General features: G+C 40.3%; 1 long non-coding RNA gene across 1 annotated transcript in view; it reads right to left on the bottom strand.

The window, feature by feature from the left end:
* Window positions 1-273: 273 nt before the first annotated feature.
* The window catches only part of LOC140202211 (uncharacterized), a 47606-nt gene continuing 27465 nt past the window's right edge, over window positions 274-20414 (bottom strand). Inside the window, exons 2-3 of the long non-coding RNA XR_011887037.1 lie at window positions 11184-11313; window positions 274-331 (exon numbers count right to left, since the gene is read on the bottom strand). This is a non-coding gene — a long non-coding RNA (uncharacterized lncRNA). The remainder of the gene's footprint in view (window positions 332-11183; window positions 11314-20414) is intronic.

The raw sequence follows: 20414 nt of genomic DNA on the forward strand, positions 1-20414 counted from the left end.
ACGGTCACATAGCAGTTAGACCCCTCCCCCTACCTTCTAACTCTGACTCATCTTCTTTTCTCCAGTCCTGCTGAAGGGTCTCGGCCCGAAGCGTTGACTGTACTCTTTTCCATAGATGCTGCCTGACCTGCTGAGCTCATCCAGCATTTTGTGTGTGTTGCTCGGTTTTCCAGCCACTGCAGACTTTCCCTTGTTTACTATTACAGCCGAGGGTGTTCCAGAGTTCAGAGTTCAATTCCGACACCATTCTGTAAGAAGTCTCCGTATGTTTTCCCTGTGGAATGCGTAGGTTTTCTCCGGGTCTTCCAGTTTCTGCCAATAGTCCAAAGACCTGCAGGGAAGGTTAATTGGTCATTGTAAATTGTCCTGTGATTAGGTTAGCTTAATCGGATTATCAGGGATTGCAGGGAAGAGCCTCTCTGTGCTGTATTGCTAAATAAATACAATCCCTCCCCATCTAAGACTGACCTTCCTGGAGTAAAACTCAGCCTGACCTTTGAAACTTCAGCAACCCTAACACAAACTGAACATTTCATCGTGGTTAAATGAGAGTACAGGCTTTAATTTGAAGGTGGGGAGCAATGTTAAGTTCTCATTGCATCAGACTGTGGAGAATGAATAAACGTGAAATTGCTGACAGTATATTTACCATTCTCCTTTATGATGGCCCTCTTACATTGCTCAGGTAGATCAGAGGAAGGTAATGAAATTATTCAGAGTGTGGTGATCATTATTGGAGGTTAAGTATTTTCGGCTTTTTAATTTGTCAACTGCATCCTGTGATAGTGATTACAAACTTTTAATCACTCCCCCAGTTAAAGACATTTCTTTTTATTGTACTCAATTAAAATCTTATACTTGTGCTCAGGAAGCTTTGGATTCACCCAAGAGAGGAACCTTTTCTCTGTGTCTTATCTACTCCGCTCAATGCATTCACTATGTTATAGAAAAACTGAATGCTGTAGAAATTGTCAGCTGGTCAAGCAGCATCTATTGACAAAGAAATGGACCAATAACAAGAGTAATCTCTCATATCATCTCTGTAAATTTTTTTTAAATGACTTCATGTGTCCTTTCATACCACATTGAGGCTATATGTTTAAATAAGCCCTATATTCTATGTACTATTCTATATTCTATGACACTTAGCATACCCTAATTATTTTTTTTCTGTTAGGCCTGCAATTGGTTTCAGGACAAAAAGAAGTCCTACCGAGGATAGCTAACCAGTCTGCAACTTAAGCTGTTTAAGAATGTTTTGTTTATCCCACCTTTTCTCGATCCCTTTTATCCTTTAACTGTAAGACATACATCCTTTTGTCCCTCACACTATTGATCCTTTTTCACCAGTCTTCAACACTGGCATGGACTTTTAATTGTAACTTGCACTCTGAATATTATGTTGCAAATAGAGCAAATTGTTATCAGTTCATTCTTACCGCTAACAAAGTTTCTGTCCTGGTATAGCTAACTTGGGGCTATAGCACTTTCTAAAATGGATATTTTTTACAATATTTTGTTCTTTGGTTTGATTTATGCATTCTAGTTAGAAATATTCTCTTTCCTTTGTAATTTGCTCACGTGACTGATACTTAACCTGGAGTTACTGGTCAGGTAATAATAACAAAATCAGAGGTGGGGAGTCATTACCATTTTCAATGGCAATCAGCCAATAAATTCTCATAGGGTAGATAAAAATTATATTGAAACTACACAGGGATTTCTTCCCTGGGTGTGTGCCCAGAAACATTTCATTGTAAATTGGACCCAATGATGGAGATATGCATGTTTTGTCATACTGCTTTGTTCAATACTGACCATGCCTAGGTGTGTCTGGCTACACATTTTCCTACGTTTTGAGGAAATCTCGGAGACAATTCTTCCTCCATTCAGTGTGCTCTCAATCAGTGAAACAGTGGCTTTTTTTTCTCAATGAGGATTGGTACATAAATCTATTTGGCAGTTATTTCAAACAGCAAAGTCCTCAACATTCCACAACTTAGTTTTTGAAAATTTCTTTCAGGTGGAGAGCTTTTATGTGAAATATCTGAGATAGGTTAAAGCACAGCTGTTTTGACCTCTCTGTAACTAGCTCATTTGAACATGTGAGTGGGAGAAGGCTGTGACTTCAACTTCTTCACATTAAGAGTTGTGTCAACAGTGGCCAATATGTTCTTTCCTTTGTGGTTGGGAAAGATGGGGATGAGAGATCAGAGAGGGAATAAAAATAATAATAGCAGTTTTATTTTAGTTGTCCCAAAGTAAGGAGAATGACAAGCATCAGTTTGAGCATATTTTTGAATCCAAAGAATGCACCAACTTTGTTTCACAGAGATGTGCAAAAGATAGCATGTGTGTCAAAGCACCAATGGACTATTCCCATTTCAGTTTGGAGAATTCTGTTGCTCCATAAAAACATTTCCTATATGAGCATATCATGTCTGTCCATTACAATACATAAGATACCCTTTGTAAAAAAAAATGGAGAGTATTTGTAGAGATTCCTTCCCAATTTCTGCTCACACATTAACAATAAATGCTGATGTGAAATCTTGAGTCAATAAGGTAACAAGAATGAATGGTCATTGTGGGTTTAGAAATGGAACACCTGCTTAAAAATTAAATATCAATCAGAAAAATAACACAATAATTTGTTGGTGTTCTTCAAAAGACGCATTGCAGATGCTGGACTGAATTGCCTTTCTCTGTGCAGTATTATTCTATAACACAATACAAGAGGGAGTCTTGTTTTACCAAGCAGACTGAAAAGTTGATGCTTTGCTTTTGGCCAGTGAATATAGTATAATCTGTGTATTACAGACGATAGAACCATTTGTTATAGGAGTGCTGAGAGTTGTGAGAATCAGCCAATGGTTACTGTTCTGCTGGGCAGCTGTATTAATGTGGGAACATTCTGTTAGTTCCAGACAGCATGGAACTTTCAACACCTCCCAACTGTGTTACACATATAACACACTAACTAGGTAGATGAAAGAGTGGTTAAGTGAATTGTCAAATATTTCCAGCATTGAATTGACACCACAAGCAGGTCAAGAATACCTCCCTCATTTTCTGTATGACAGATTGACAGAAGCCATTGATCCTCTCTGAGAGTTCAGTAACTTGAATTGCGTTACTTAATCCTGTACTTTTGCCAGCTGATCTACTGAACTGCAGAACCTGCTTCACTGTTCACTGTCTTACACTATTTGATGCATTTCTCCATCAAGTACTGATGGAGAAATGCATCAAATAGTGTAAGGCGCATCTTTCAAGGCATTTTCTAACTCAATTTTGAATAATAGGAATTTAATCTAATACATATTTTTTTAAATTTGAGAATACTGAACAGGTACACTTTAACCCTAAGACAAAGAATTCCATGAGTGGGTTTCTGTTCCTTAATCCCGGTGTCATTTATATATTTTTGTCACTGCAGATAGGATATATCTGGCTACAGTTCTGGAGTCTGCTGTGTCTCAGTCTCTAGTCCCTGAATGGAAAGTATGGTTTTAAGTTGTATTCCTCAGACAGATACTCTGGTGTTTTCCTGATGAAGTGCTGGATTACCAAAGGTGTTAGCTTTCAATTGAGATCAGGTTGTCTTGTAGGTCTGAAGGCAGTTAGGAAATTACACAGAATAGTGTTGTCTCAGCTGAATATGTAAGATACCAAAGTTGAGAGTAGAAGCCATGACACCCTAAACAATATTGATTGATTGTTAATGGCATTGAAAGATGGAATTTAGTCATTATTGCATAGGTGTTTTGCGAAAACCTGCTGTGCAAAAGTGGCTGCTATATCTTGTATGTGACTACCATTACTTTGTCCTTAATATCTCTCATTCCTCCTTAAGTACACCTGTCTCCTCTCTTAGTCTTTGACCTTGTGAATAAGTTCTTCTTGCCAGTAAGAATTCCAGTCTGTCTGTCAGGCTGTCAATGTTTGGGAGCCCCACTCAAAGAAGCCATGTAGTTAAAATGTTCAGGTGTTTAGGAAAATAATTCTACTGAACTTTTCCAGCTTACTCCATCCTTGCACAGAATTAGGAAACAGGTTGAAACCATTTTTCACAAATCTGTTTCATTTTCCACAGAACACCTGCCTGTCTGCATGTTCTGATTTGTAGCAGGTTAGTTCAATTATTAATTGTAATATTCAAAAGGGGTGAATTTATAACACTGAGGGAAATGCGGGAAATTCAACTAGTTGGATTTATCACAGCTGCTAGAGCAATCCACAGTGCCAAACATCTGGCTTCACTCCTGATCTTCAGTGAGGAGTTTGCACAGAATGGCGGTCCTCGGTACAGGTTTGTAGGCTGGTTTCCCACAGTAAATTGACTCCAATATGTAGCTGAGTGCTAGAAACCAGTGGAAATTGATGAGAATTTAGCAAGAATAGAGAAGGTAGGTTTGGGGTAAATCGGCACTCTGGTTGATATGGACTCAGTATGCAAGAGTCCTTTTCCCATACTGTGTGACTATAAACCTATAGACATGCGGAGGTGATACAGATTTGGTGGGCTGTAATCATTCTTTGGTTTTGTAAACTTTTGTTTCAAAAGAAGGAAATCAAGAAAGCATGGATGTCTATTATTAATCAGCTTTGAAATGCTTCATGATCAGATCTAAACTTGTTCAACATTAGTACAGTACAAGAAGTTCAAAATCCTGCAGATGGTAGGAATCTGCAATAAAATTAAAATTTGAAGTAAATTTATTATCAGAGTACGTATATGTCACCAAATACAACTCTGAGGTTATTTTTGTGGGTGTATTCAATAAATCCATAATAGAATAATAACCATAATAGAATCAATGAAAGACCACACTAACTTGGGCCTTCAACCTGTATGCAAAGGTCAACAAATGTGCAAAGACAAAAATAAATAAATGATACATAAATATCGAGCATGAGATGAAGTGTCCTTGAAAGTGAGTCCATAGGTTGTGGGAGCATGTCAATGATGAGGCAAATAAGGTTGAGTGAAGTGATCCCCTTTGGTTCAAGAGCCTGATGGTTGAGGGGTAATAACTGTTCCTGAACCTGGTGGTGTGAGTCCTGAGGCTCCTGTATCTATTTCCAGATGGCAGCAGTGAGAAGAGAGCAAGTCCTGGGTGGTGGGGGTCACTAATAATGGATGCTGCTTTCCTGCGACAGCACTTCATGTAGATGTGCTCTATGGTGGGGAAGGCTTTACCCATGATGGACTGGGCTGTAACCTATTTTTTGTAGGATTTTCTGTTCAAGGACACTATTTTTTTCCAAACCAGGCTGTAATGTCGCCAGTCAATATACTATCCTCTGCACATCTATAGATGTTTATCAAAGTTTTGGATGTCATGTTGAATTTTCGCCAAAACTTAAGGAAGTAGAGGCACTAACATGCTTTCTTCATAATTGCACTTGTGTGTTGGGGCCAGGACAGATCCTCTGAAATAATAACACAGAGGAATTTAAAATTGCTGACCCTCTCCACCTCTGATCCTTCGATGTGGACTGGCTCATGGACCTCTGGTTTCCTTCTCCTGAAGTCAATGATCGGGGTCCTTGGCTTTGCTGACATTAAGGAAAATCAGAAGATAGTGAAGATATTAAAAAAAAGGTGAGGTATAAAGAGTAAGGCAAGACAAGGCAAGTTATTTGTTTACAACCAAGACACATCAAAGTTGCTGGTGAACGCAGAAGGCCAGGCAGCATCTCCAGGAAGAGGCACAGTCGACATTTCGGGCCAAGACCCCTCGTCAGGCCTAACTGAAGGAAGAGCTAGTAAGAGATTTGAAAGTGGGAGGGGGAGGGGGAGGGGGAGATCCAAAATGATAGGAGAAGACAGGAGGGGGAGGGATGGAGCCAAGAGCTGGACAGGTGATTGGCAAAAGGGATATGAGAGGATCATGGGACAGGAGGCCCAGGGAGAAGAAAAAGGGGGAGGGGGTGAAAACCCAGAGGATGGGCAAGGGGTATAGTGAGAGGGACAGAAGGAGAAAAAGGAGAGAGAGAAAAAGAATGTGTGTATATAAATAAATAACGAATGGGGTACGAGGGGGAGGTGGGGCATTAGCGGAAGTTAGAGAAGTCAATGTTCATGCCATCTGGTTGGAGGCTACCCAGATAGAATATAAGGTGTTGTTCCTCCAACCTGATTGTGGCTTCATCTTTACAGTAGAGGAGGCTGTGGATAGACATATCAGAATGGGAATGGGATGTGGAATTAAAATGTGTGGTCACTGGGAGATCCTGCTTTCTCTGGCGGACACAGCGTAGGTGTTCAGCAAAATGATCTCCCAGTCTGCGTCGGGTCTCGCCAATATATAGAAGGCCACATCGGGAGCACCGGACGCAGTATATCACCCCAGCCGACTCACATGTGAACTGTCGCCTCACCTGGTTGGACTGTCTGGAGCCCTGAATGGTGGTAAGGGAGGAAGTGTAAGGGCATGTGTCGCACTTGTTCCGCTTACACGGATAAGTGCCCGGAGGGAGATCAGTGGGGAGGGATGGGGGGGACGAATGGACAAGGGAGTCGCGTAGGGAGCGATCCCTGTGGAAAGCAGAGGGGGGGAGGGAAAGATGTGCTTAGTGGTGGGATCCCGTTGGAGGTGGCGGAAGTTACGGAGAATAATATGTTGGACCCGGAGGCTGGTGGGATGGCACATTCAGGTTGGAGGAACAACACTTTATATTCCGTCTGGGTAGCCTCCAACCTGATGGCATGAACATTGACTTCTCTAACTTCCGCTAGTCCCCCACCTCCCCCTCGTACCCCATCCGTTATTTATATACATACATTCTTTCTCTCTCTCTCCTTTTTCTCCCTCTGTCCCTTTGACTGTACCCCTTGGCCATCCTCTGGGTTCCCCCCCACCGCCACTTCCCCACTTTTCCTTCTCCCTGGGCCTCCTGTCCCATGATCCTCTCATATCCCTTTTGCCAATCACCTGTCCAGCTCTTGGCTCCATCCCTCCCCCTCCTGTCTTCTCCTATCATTTTGGATCTCCCCCCCCCCCCCCCCACACTTTCAAATCTCTTACTAACTCTTCCTTCAGTTAGTCCTGACGAAGGGTCTCGGCCCGACACATCGACTGTACCTCTTCCTAGAGATGCTGCCTGGCCTGCTGCGTTCACCAGAAACTTTGATGTGTGTTGCTTGAATTTCCAGCATCTGCAGAACTCCTCGTGTTGAAGTTATTTGTATAGGACTTTTCAAACACAAGGCAGTTCAAAATGCTTTACATAAAACGAGATATAAAAATCAAACATCAAATTTCAGTCAATATAAAAAGGAATACAATCACACAAAAATAGATATGACAAATAGATTAAAAAGGAATAAAAGTTACAGTGCAGAGAATTCTAATTAAAAGCTACAGTGAGAAGAAAAGTTTTAAGCTTTAATTTAAAAGAGCTTAAAGTTAGGGCAGACTTCAGATCCCCTGGCAGGTTATTCCAGACATGTGGAGCATAGTAACTAAAAGCTGCTTCACCATGTTTAGTTCAGTATTTTGACCCTGGGAACGGTAAGCAGGCCTACCCCAGATGACCTGAGAGCTCAGGAATGCTCATAATGCAGAAAGAGATCGGTGATATCTTTTGGCCCTAGACCATTCTGTGCTTTATAAACCAGTAATAATATTTTAAAGTCAATCCTCTGATGGACAGGAAGCTAGTGTAGTGATCTGAGAATGGGGGTGATGTGTTCTACCTCTTGGTCTCAGTGAGGACTCTAGCAGCAGTGTTCTGAATGAGCTGCAGCTGTCTGAGGGATTTTTTACAGAGATCTGTGAAAATGCCATTACAGTAGCCAACCCTACCAAAAATAAATGCATGGATGAGTTTTTCTAGATCTTGCTGAGACATAAGCCCTTCAACTCTCACTAAATTTTAAAGAAGATAGTTGGCTGACTTTGTAAATGTCTTAATATGGCAGTTAAAATTTCAGTCGGAGTCCATCACAACACCAAGGTTTCAGGCTTGGTTTGTGGTCTGTAACAACGGGGATTTTAATTAAGCACTGACTTCTAATCGTTCCATTCTTTTTTGGCAGCGGTTTTGTCTGTGTTTAACTGGAGGAAATTTGGGCTCATCCAATCAGTGATCTGTGCAATATAGCTTTTAGTGATTGTAGGGGAGCATAGTCACTTGATGACGCAGTTATATAAATCTGAGTGTCATCCACATAACTAAGGTAAGATATTTTGTTGCTTACCATGATTCGAACTAGAGGGAGCATGTATATTGTTAAACAGAAGAAGCCCTGGTATGGACCCTTGAGGCACACCGCATGTCATCTTTGTTCAGTCAGAAATGTAGCTACCAATCGATACAAAATAATCCTTGTCCTGTAAATATGATTTAAACCACCTTAGGACTGTACTGGAAGGTCCCACCCAGTTTTCCGGTCTGTCTAGTAATATGCCATGGTCAACTGAGTCAAAAGCAGCACTGAGATCCGGTGAAACCAAAAGTGAAGTTTTCTCATCATGATGCTTAAACGGATGCCATTTAAAACCTTGCCCAAAGCAGTCTCAGCGTTGTGGTGTTGTCGAAATCCAGACCGGAAAACATCCATACAGTCACTTAGGACCAAAAGCTACTGAGTCGCTGATAAGCAACTTTTTCAATAATTTTACTTAAGCATGGCAAGTTTGATAGAGGCTTGTAGTTATTAATTACTGAGTCATCTAGGTCATTCTTCTTTTTAAAAGAGGCTTAATAACTACACTTTCAGGGCTTTTGGGAAACAGCTTTTTAGAAGAGAAGTACCGACTATTTGCAGAATGTCTGGGGCCATACAACTAAAAACATTATTTAAAAAGGCTGTAGATAAAATGTGAAGGGAACAATTTCTTCTAGAGTAGAGAGAAGCTGTCAGGTGATACCAAGGGAGGGAATAGCTTGTGGATGGTTGAGGAAAGAACAAACGGTGGTGGTGGAAAGCAGCCAAGGTTAAATGATTGTAATGGGAAGAACAAAATGTAAAGACAGATTCATCAGGTGTTTGCAAGAACATTATGTAAATCTACATTGTTTAACAAAAACTTGGTACAGTGGTTATGATCGGAGATAGTTGAATTCAGAGGCCAAAAGTGTTTAATGTGCCATTCATGAAGTGTAGTTCCTCCCGCTTTTACTGAGTTTCGGCATTTTACACTAAAGTTAATGAATAACAATGACAAATTTCATCAACACAAAAGATTCTGCAGATACTGGAAATCTTGAGCAACACACACAAAATGCTGGAGGAACTCAGCAGGTCAGGCAGCAACTCTGGAAAAAACAGAAGGGAAATGATAGTTGGCTAATTTTCTGGAGTTCTTTGTGGATGACTAGTTGAGTGTATGTGGAACCAATAGATGTGGGTTTTCAATAGGCTTTTGATGAGGATGAGGCCAATGATGAGGACATTGGCTACCAATTTTAGAAGGCATGTACTTGGGGTAATGTATCAACATGGAATAAGAATCTGAACCTCAGGCAGAAAGCAAAGAGAGAATAAATGAATTGTTCTCAGGTTAGTGGAGCTCCATCTGTTCATGACCCATAATAGTGAGTGACTGATCCAACATTTACTAGGATCCTAGTTATTCTGACACGTCTTAAGTCCATGGGAAGGTTTCCAGTGTAAACTGAGTTGATTGGTCATTTAACTGTTAAGCATCAGGGGTGCTAATATACTTCCTTGGAGCAGGCCATTATGTTACAAGCATTCTCATGTATTCAATATAGAAGCAACTTGTCTTTTGAACTGGTACAGTCACATTCGTGGGTCAAACTGCAACTTCCCCAGCTCAGATCATCTATTGCAACAGGCAGAAGTTCTCTTTACTTCAGGATTCTTAACTACGTTTTTAACTCAAGTGCAGGGAGAGTTACTGTTTTATTTTTCTTGGGTGGATGAAATGAGGTTATTAATGCTGTTAAAAGTAGGCTGTGGTTTTGAGTGACAGGACGACATTAACTGAAAGTGTTGATGGTATTCTAGCACAGTGGAAATAAATGGGCCCAGACATTAGATCACATAGCGCTCTTTGTCTCAGTGTTGTCTGATTAAAAACATACTAACCAGGAACGAAACACGATGATATTTCTGGATTGTTTCACGTCATGCTGACTTTGAGCTATTTCCTGACCTCAGCCATTCTTGAAAGTCTGATGTGATTTCTGAATCAGATGCACGCCAGGTTATTTAATTTACTATTCATGGTTCCTAGAGACTGTTTCCCTGCGAGTGACCATTGTGTAAACAGAAAAACTGGATGCTTTGATCACAGTGCTGGATTGGACCCATTTAAGTGACGGCTGCTCCAGAGCTGAACCTACTCAGGACTCTCCCCAACACACCACTCGGTTTTTCTCACCACCAATAACTTCAGGCCCCTGACCCACTGAACCTCCTCAGTCCTGATGAAAATTCCAATCTCTTCCCCCATTCAGCACCCCTCCCGGCCCCCAAACTGACTCGAAACAAGGCCCTGAGTTTGACCGCTGACATCAGGTTGGCACATGTGGTAGGGCTGCTGCCTTCAATCACCAGAGATCTGCGTTCAACCCTGATGTCAGGTGCTGCCTGTCCAGAGTGTGCACATTCTCCCTATGGCCACGTGGATTTCCTCCTGCTGCCCCAGTTTTTTCCCCGCATCTCCAAGAAGAGCAGGTTGATGGGTAAGATGGCCGCTGTAACTTTCCCCATGGGTAGAGCATAGGCAGAATTATGAGACTGCATGGGAGAATAAAATGAGATGAACACAGGATTAGTTAAGATAGGTCAGCATGGATTCACTTGACTGAAAGGCCAGTTTCTGCAACCTCTCTCACCCACCACTGCCAGGCTTCTGCTCTGAACACAGTTCCAAACTAAACTCCAGACAGGCCTTGAATCCGATTGACCCATCAATGGATCAATGACCCAGACGCTGGTTACTGACCTCAACAACCTCATTGGCCAGACCCAGGTACTGCAACTGCTTGCCTAATTGCTAACTTGTCCCAATCCCAGGCTTCAGAGTTAATGATCACTGTGCATGGCAACTCCCACTCTCACCCTTCATGTATCTGTCCACCAGTCAGGCTTTCACTGACTAAAAGGTTCAAAGCCACATGAAACATTCACAGGATTCCTGGAAAATCTAGGCAATGAAACTTAAATCAGTAGATCAATAGAAGAAAATAAAATGATATACCTGGTGGATAAAGCAGACGCTGTAACCTGGTAGCGTGAAGCATTACCAATGTACCTGCTGTGCCTCCAGTTCTTTTCATGACTCCCATCGTTTTTTTGCCAAAAGTAATTGGCAAGAGTTATCAGGGTCTCTGCATTAAAGAAAAACACAATATTGCATCTTCCACATTCTCACCACGTCCAATATTTAATTTAAGTACTTTTGAAGTACTCACACCTCACACATGAATTAGTTTCCTTACAATTGTTTTAGTGATGTTGAATGAGAGAGAAATGTCACTCATTACATTGCAGATATCACAGTTGCACTTCTTCTAAATCATGCCATGGATTTTTTTTATACCCACTTCAAAGGATTAACTAGAGTTCAAAATCTTTTCCTAAAACTAGTACCACCGATAAGAATGCTCTTTTAGCATTATGCCTGAATCACGTGTCCAAATGCCTGGAACCAGATTCCATATCATTTTTGCATGAGCAAAGAAAGCGACCCGTAAAGCTAGGGTTTCTCCAAAGACTCCCAATCTTAGTAGTCTAAACAGAAATCTTCAATATACTCAGCAATTCATTCAGCAGATGAGAAGGGAGAAACAAAGTTAGTACTTCAAATCAATAACTTTTATTTTTATTTTATTGAGATACAGTGCGCAATAGGCCCTTCCAGCCCTTTGAGCCACTCTACCCAGTAATCCCCAAATTTAACCTTAAACTAATCACAGGACAAATTACAATGATCAATTGACCTCCCAGCTAGTGCATCTTTGGTCCATGGGAGGAAACCGGAGCAGCCAGAGGAACCCACTTGGTCACGGGGAGAACGTGTAAACACCTTTTCCTTGGTGTTCTGATGGGTATTAATGATCTGAAGGGTTTTTCTCTCTCTCCGCAGTCCTGGCTACTGAAGATTTCCAGTATATTCTCTATACTTAGCCAATAGCAATTGTGAAAACCATTTGTTTAAAACCTTGTAAAGTCTTTGGAACCTACCTTGGCTGCTGATGTTAATCAAATTTCATAAGTGTTAAGAATATCTTTGTTGCAAAAGATACCAAGTAGCAAAACCATAAAGAACTGGCATTTATCCAAGAACTAAACATATACAGTACAGTAAAATTTGTAGGTGTTCACCATAGGCAAATTCACAACAAAGCACATTGGAACTATAGAACACAATGATAGTTCAATGCTTCTATTAAATAACCAATTACTTTTTACACCTCCCAGCTGCACCCAAAATTAAAGGGTCAGGCTTAGAACTGGAGAGGAATCAGAACAAATCACTGCTGATACTGAGTTAGATTAATGGGATGCAAGGTAGATTTTTTAATGCCAAACAACCCTGCCATTCTTGGAGAAAAATGTATTTGTGCGAGTAAGTGGAGAATTGCTTGGAGTTAATCGGGAGAATAAATCAATATTAAATAACTTTTAAAGGGACAACTTTATTTCTTCAAAAATATTTTGAAAACATTTCATGCCATCTTCTTTATAAAGGCACCAGTTTGAAGAGATCACATTGGAATTGTGATAATGCAGCTGATAGCATGTTACACCGTTAAAGGAATATACTCATGCTTTTGTCACTCACCTTCTACAAATGATGCATGTACTGGCAAGTGATCGCATTCCAGCAGTTGTTGTTTTCAGTCCAAAGCACATTAACCTCAATTCCAAGCTTCGGAATTAGTAAATTATTAATTGCTACTCTCATTCCTTCAGCAATGAAAAAAGAGTTGTAACAAGTGTGATGGAAAATTGGGTAGAAAAAGGGTTAAAGAAGCTTTGTGAAGACAGATAAACAATGGAACATTCCGAGCCGTGCACCCTCGTCTTAACTAGTAATTATGGAGAATTTCTCAGTTGGCAAACTGATACCAATTACTGTGTTATGTCTCTTTTTATACTTTGCACAGTAGGGATGCCTTTGGATAATGACTAACATGTAGAGTTAATCACTGTGTTGGCTTTCGTAGTGCTGCAAGCAAATGAAGTCTTGATTTTCCCCATGTAAAAGACTAAGGCTTGAATCATCATTGATGAATCTGAAGTGCAGCCCACATGTGGCTTCTCAGTAAATCAAACACAGGTATTTGATAAATCCAATTACAGCGTGTTACAAATGTTGGGATAATATTTAAAGCAGATGGGACCTTTACGCACACAGCATTGTTGTCAGCTACATCAATAGATCCTCCACATGGCTGGGTGCCTATTAAACACTTGATTTTCCAGAACGAGCTATTGTCACTATATCTGGTTGACATGGAAGTGATGTCAGCAATGCCTGGTGATGCTTTAAAGCACAATGGAAGCCACTTATACAGAGTGTATTCATACAGGGGTTAAAAGATCCACAGATCCCAGCGAGTTTGAAGTGGGCCCTTCCACAAACAAGTGATTTTAAAAAACACTATTGAATTGAAAATGTGACCATGTACATGATTTTATGTAAATATATGGAAAGGCAACTAATTAAACTGTGCTCTGATCTAACCTTAGAGTGATTGCCTTTACTCCCTTTCCCCTTCCCTGATTCTTGGATTGAAGTATAGCAAGACTCATTGCTAGTGTCAGTCCAGTTCCCAAGGATAAGCAAGAACATTTTAAGCCTTTGCACTGTCTGTATGTAAAAATGTCACTTCAATTCCTCTCTGCGTTTATGACAAGGGCTTGTATTTATATAGTACCTCTAATACATTGAAAGAAAACAATTTTGACACCAAGCAATATTGGCAAATAACAAGGTTTATAGCCAAATGCTTGGCTGCGGGAATATACCTTGAGGAGTATGTTAAAGTCAGAGAGAGAAAGGAGAGTGAAGAGCTTGGAACAGCCACAGCGGTCCACTGTTAGAATGAAGAAAATCTGACGTGCAAAGGGACTTGGGAGTCCTCGTGCAGGATTAACCCTATTGGTTAATTTGCAGGTTGAGTCACTGGTGAGGAAGGCCAATGCAATGTTAATATTCATTTCAAAAAGACTAGAATATTCTGCAAAAGCAAAGATGTAATGCTGAGGCTTTATAAGGCACTGGTAAGGCCTCATGGAGTATTGTGAGCAGTTTTGGGCCCCTTCTATAAGATGGAATGTGCTGACATTGGAGTAGGTGCAGAGGAGGTTCATGGGAGTGATTCTAGGAGGAAAGGTTTACCACATTAGAACTGATTGATGGCTCTGGGCCTGGCCTGTACTCACTGGAATTCATAAGAATGAGGCAGGATCTCATTGAAACCTATCGAATATTGAAAGGCCTTGATGAGTAAATGCAGAGAGGATGCTTTTTATGGTGTGGGAATCTAGGACCAGAGGACATGGCTTCAGAATAGAGGGACATCTATGGTGAATCCATGGAACTTGTTGCCACAGGCGGCTGAGGAGGCCAAGTCACTCAGTAGATTTAAGGCAGAGGTTGATAGATTATTAATTACTCAGGGCATGAAGGGTTATAGGAGAAGGCAGGTGATTGCGGCTGAGAAGGAAATGGATCAGCCATGATGAAATGGTAGAGCAGCCTCGATGGGCCAAATGACCTAATTCTGCTCATATATCTTATGGACTTATGAAAGAAAACCAGGAATATGTAGGAACTGGAAATGGAAGAGTAAAGTAGAATAGATCTACGGGGTTAAAACCAGAGAAAATTACTAAAAGAAAAAAGAACATGATTCCATGGGGCCACACTTTGAAGGTGAATTCCATATTAAACTAAACATCCTAGTCCTTGACGATTAAAGCATAACATTTTGAAAAATTTACAGTTTCATCCTGCTCTCAGATTGAAGTAGTTTAGCACTTAAGGACTTAACGATTTTATTTACATTTGGCTAATTTTATTTTGCCTAGCCTGCTTACAGTGTGAAATCATATTGCTAATTCTTCACGTGCATGCTGATAAACAGCCAGCCTATGTGCTCAGAACAGTGGGACACCATTTCAAGGTAGTAACCTCTGTGCCAAGAGACAGATTTGGAAATTGCAAGTTCAGTAGTATTATTTGAGTCATGGTCAGCACTGGATTAAATGAAATGAGGTAATTTACAGAAAACTTGCCTTCAGGATTGATTGTTATCAACCCATATAAAGTAGAGCAAAAATAATGTTGCATTTTACAGGATTTTTCATAATCCAGATGTTCTGCTGTGCTTTACGGCCCATCAAGTATATATGAAGTGCATTCACTGTTTTAAAGCAGAGAAAATAAGTGCATCTAAGCAAGGCAAGTTTTGACAAACCGCATTGGAAAAGAAACCAGATAACGGCCAAGAAATTTATCAATGCATCAATAACAATGTCCTCATGGACCAACAGAGTAAAATTAATTTGTAACTGAGCAGAGGGCACTGGGTACTATTATTTCCTGTCTGTGCACTTTGTGAATTGCGGAATGCACAAATGGGTATACTGTGGATCTGGGACTGGAACCAGATCTGGGAAGCTGGGAAAGAGTGTCAGCTAATAGCCAGAGACTCATTTGTTACATAGGATGGAAAGGATTATAAAAGGCAAATGGCCCTTACCAACAGAGACAGGAAAACTTGTCTTAGTGAATAAAGAAATGGCAAAGGAATGGAACGATTATATTACTGTGTGCCTGCCTTCATGGAAAATACACGTTACTCATATCACTGAGACTGCAGGGCCTGGTTAGAATGAGGAACTGAAAAAAAAGTTGTACTAGAAAAATTGGTGATCTTGAAAGTTGATAAATCCCAAGTGCCAAATGTTCTTAATTATTCCTGTGGATTGGATGGTAGTAAATGTAAGATATTTAAGAAAGGAAACAGGGAACCACTTACCTGTCAATCCGATATTAGTGGTGGGAAAATTGCTGGGACCTACAATGAGAAATGTGATACCAGAGCACCTTCGAACTAAAGAACAAGATTGAACAGAGTCAACGTGGATACATGAAGGGAAAATAAACTTTATTTCACTAACTTGTTGGAGTTTCTTGAGGATGTGATGAGTAGAATATATATGAAGGAATCAGTGGGTGTGATGTATTTTGAAACTTCCTATAATGTCCTGCACAATAGGTTGACTAAAACAAAGAATTAGGGGTAAAGTACTGACATGGATTAAGAATTCATTACTGGCAGAAAGCAGAATGGGAATAAACCAACCCTTAGGTCTGACAGATGGAGTGTTGGAGGGATTGCTGCTTGGGGGCCCAGCTACTGAATCATCAATTTGGCCAAGGAGATGAAATGTCAAATTTCTAAATTTGTTGATGATAAACTAGGTGGGATTGGGATTACAGAGGAGACACAGTAATGTTGCAGATAGTGCAGCTGTCTTACAGCTCCAACAACCTGGTGTGCTGGTTGTTAGGCTAACCAACTGCTATAAATTGTGCCGGGATTAAACATCGAGGAGTGTTGAAGGACATGCATCAAAGAATGGGTTAGAGGGAGATGAGTGGGGGGATAGAATTGCTTAGCTGACAGACTTGATAGCTAAAAAGAAAACACTTCCTTTGTTGGCAATGTATAAAGAGGCTTCAGGCGGAAAGGGACAGGCTAAGTGAGTGGGAGAGACCTGGCAGATGGAAAAGTAGGTGGTGGAAAAATATGAGGTCATCCAATTTGGTGAAAGTAATGGAAAAGCAGAGATTTTGATTGAAGCGGTGAGAGATGTGGATAGTGCTGATGATCCAAGGGATTTGGGTGTGCTTGTACACAAGTCATTGAAAGCCAGCTCACAGGACAAGCAAAGGATTGGGAAGACCCATGATAAATCCTCTTAGAAATAATGAAGCCTCATTGCAATTACGTAGGGCCCTGGAGAGTCAGCACCTAGAGGAATTCTGTAAAATATTTCTCTCCTTGCCCAAAGAAGGAAGTATTTGCTGCAGAGACAGTGTAATAGAAGTTTACTAGACTGGTTCTAGGGAGAGGTGATGTCAACTGGGGCTGCATTCTTTGGGAATTTAGGAGAATGAAGGGGGATCTCGTGGATCTACAAGTTCAAAGTAGAGAGAATATTTCCTCTGGCTGATGTATCTAGGAACTGTCAGAACAATTTTACAATATAAGGGTAGGTTGTTTAGGATGGAAGTGTAGAGAAATGTTTTCAATCAGAGCATGGTGAACTCTTGGAATTCTCTACACTGAATGCGCAGTCCTTGTTTCATTCAGAAGAGAGATTGATAGATGTGTGAGTATTAAGGGATATTGGAACACTTGGAAAATGGTATTGAGGTAAAAGATGAAAGACTATCTTGATGAATGCTGGAACAGGATTCAGCGGCCTGCTCCTACTTCTTATGCTTTCAAGTTATCAAGCGCATGAGGAGGGGGCTCACATTGTAATCGGGGTCTTGCAGTTTCATCCTCCCACTCATCTCCCTCCAACCCATTCTTCGATGCATGTCCTTTAACACTCCTCGATGTTCAATCCTGACACAATTTATAACAGTTGGTTAGCCGAACAACCAGCACGCCAGGTTGTTGGAGCTGTAAGACAGCTGCACTATCTGCAACACTACTGTATCTCCTCTGTAATCCCAATCCCACCACGTATTTGGGTCTTTGAGGTTCTGGGATCCTGGTTTCAAGGTGATGTGTTGCTGGGAACACTGGGAATATTGGGCAGAACTGGCAGCATCTCTGGAGAAAAAAAAGAGTTCATGTTTCAGATTGTTGACCTTTTCCTAATTCTGATGAAAATTATAAATGAAGCAATTCTGAGAAGGTTGGAGACAAAGAGACCAGGAGAAGCTGACCAACAGAGCCTAAGGTTGCTCTGAGGAAAAGCAGGTTTGGAGGAGGTGTGAATATAAAACATAAAATTTGAGCATAGGAGAGAGGAGTAAATACAGTGCCTTGAAAAAGTATTCAGTCTGCACAACTATTTTCATATTTTACTGTCTCATTTTCTAAATTTGAAATATATTAAAGTAGGATTTTTGAGCTAATCTACAAAACATTGTGCATCATGTCAAGTTATAAGAAAAGTTCCAAAGCTCGTCAATAGTGTACTAAAAATTAAAAACCATAATTGTGAGGCTGAAAAAAAAGTATTTACCCCCTTTGTGATTACTATGTTAACTTTCCTCAGGTGCAATACTGTATATTACCTTACCAACTCATCCAATTTGTTGATGTAGAAAATTGGAGGTTCACCTGAATAAATACCCATAGGTGAATCTCCTTATCTCGGTAAGGTCCAATAGTCTGGTAGGATTTCAAAAGACCAAACTGAAATGAAGATAAAAGAGCATTCAAGGCAAGTCAGGGAATTTATATTAGAGAAACACAAATCTGAGGAAGGGAACAAGACAATCTCAAAGGCACTGAACATACTTTGGAACTCAGCGCAGTCTATCATGAAAAAGTGGAGCCACAAAAAACATGAAGCCATAGCCATGCTGCCTAGGTCGGGCTGCCCTCTAAACTTAGTAGCCAGAGAAGATTGGTTCACTGCCATTCCCCAACCAACCTGGCACAGCTTGAGCAATTTTACAAGGAGGAATGGACAAACCTTGCTCCATCACGTTGTGCAAAACTAATAGAGACGTATCCAAAAAAACTACCGGCAGTTATAGCTGCGAGAGGTGGTTCAGCTTTTAGAATGTGATGTACAAATAAAATAATGTCAGTTAAATTGATCAAAATCCCCAGCTGTAAAACTCATTTATGCAAGCATAGGGTTGGGGGGGCTATATGATGGACACTAAAGCAAGATAAAAGAATGAAATAGCTAACTTTTCAAAAATAGTGATTTAAATGTTGAGGCTCAAAGACAGAAATGTGCCAAGTCAGAAGTTCAGCTACTTTTCCTCAAGAGAGTCTATCCTTGTTGGTCACATTTGTATTCTCTCCTGTTGCTGTTTTATCTGCAACTTAAAAATTTACTTTATTTATAGCTTATTTAATTCCAAAGAAAGATCACTAGCCTGAATCATGAATTCTAATCCCACCCCTACAAATTACCTGGCCTTTTGAAGATTTCCAGCATTTTGTGTGCTTGTTTTAAATTTCCAGCATCTACTATACTTTGGGTTTTTATTTTAGTTCAGGAATAAAATGTGGTCCAAGGGAATGAGGAAAAATTATCTGCTCTTGAAAGTTTTGTTATAGAGAATTTTGCAAGCACTTGAGAGAGCTAACAGGGCCTCATCTGAAAGAGGGGATCTCCTGCAGGTCATTGGTTCCCCCAGTACAGCACTACAGTGTTTTATGTTCAAATCACCAGAGAGGAACTTAAACCTACAGTACGTATTGAGAGGAGAGTGGAACCAATTCCACCATGGCTGCCAGCCAAAAAACATTTTTAGGGCTTTTGCAGCTATGGAAATGGTTTCTTTATTTTGGCAGGGGGTAAAGCAGAGGGAGAATATGACCATTTTTACAAATTGGATCCTAGACCATTTTGGATTAAAATTCAATTTTTTCAATGGTGTTTAGATTAAGACTATATAGAATTTACCTATTCTAAAAGTGAATCCAGAGGAGGAGAGAAAACAAGATCTAACTCTCTTTTATAACAGTGGTTTCCTCCAGAACTCTAGGCGTTCACAGTTGTGGCTTTGTCATAAATTACCTTTTAAATAAACAAATCACTTTGCATCGCAGGCAATGAGGATGAATGACTAGGTGCCAAGTTAAAACCCAAAAGCAGCCAAATTCAAGTCACTAAAACTGTCATTCCTCCCTTCAGTACAACAGTGAAGTAGGGTTTTGGCTCAGCTCCAACTTTCCATTTTGCCATGTAGGAAAGAAAACTCTATTCTGAACTTATTAGGTTCTGATTCAGTAAAGCTGGTGTTTTTGACTCATTTCTGCTAATCTCCTGAAACAAGGCCATTGTTGATTAGCACTTGCATTCAGGTCACTTACCAAATACTTACCTCTACAGGTTACAAAGGACCTCACTTACAGAAATTTGACTTGATGCAACTACTTACATATTTTTAAACATTTTATTAATAATAATAAAGTATTTATTGGTCTTTATGAATGACTTGATGTAGCATATATTACATTATTTTAATTCTGGGCACTTTTAGGGTGCTTTCAATGAAATGAAAGAATTAAAGCAAGTCTACGTAGACCAATATGATGTGGGTATAGAAAATAGCATTTCTAACTACCAAAAATATCAGCCTACTGATAGTGCCTGGGAATGGAGCCCCAGAGTATGCTTGGAACTGCCTGTAAATACAAGTAGATTGGAACAGCATTGTGGACGTGATTGTTGTTGGAGCCAGTAAACATGCCTTCATCATAAT

This window comes from Mobula birostris, chromosome 8 (assembly GCF_030028105.1).
Source record: "Mobula birostris isolate sMobBir1 chromosome 8, sMobBir1.hap1, whole genome shotgun sequence".
Classification (NCBI taxonomy): domain Eukaryota; kingdom Metazoa; phylum Chordata; class Chondrichthyes; order Myliobatiformes; family Myliobatidae; genus Mobula; species Mobula birostris.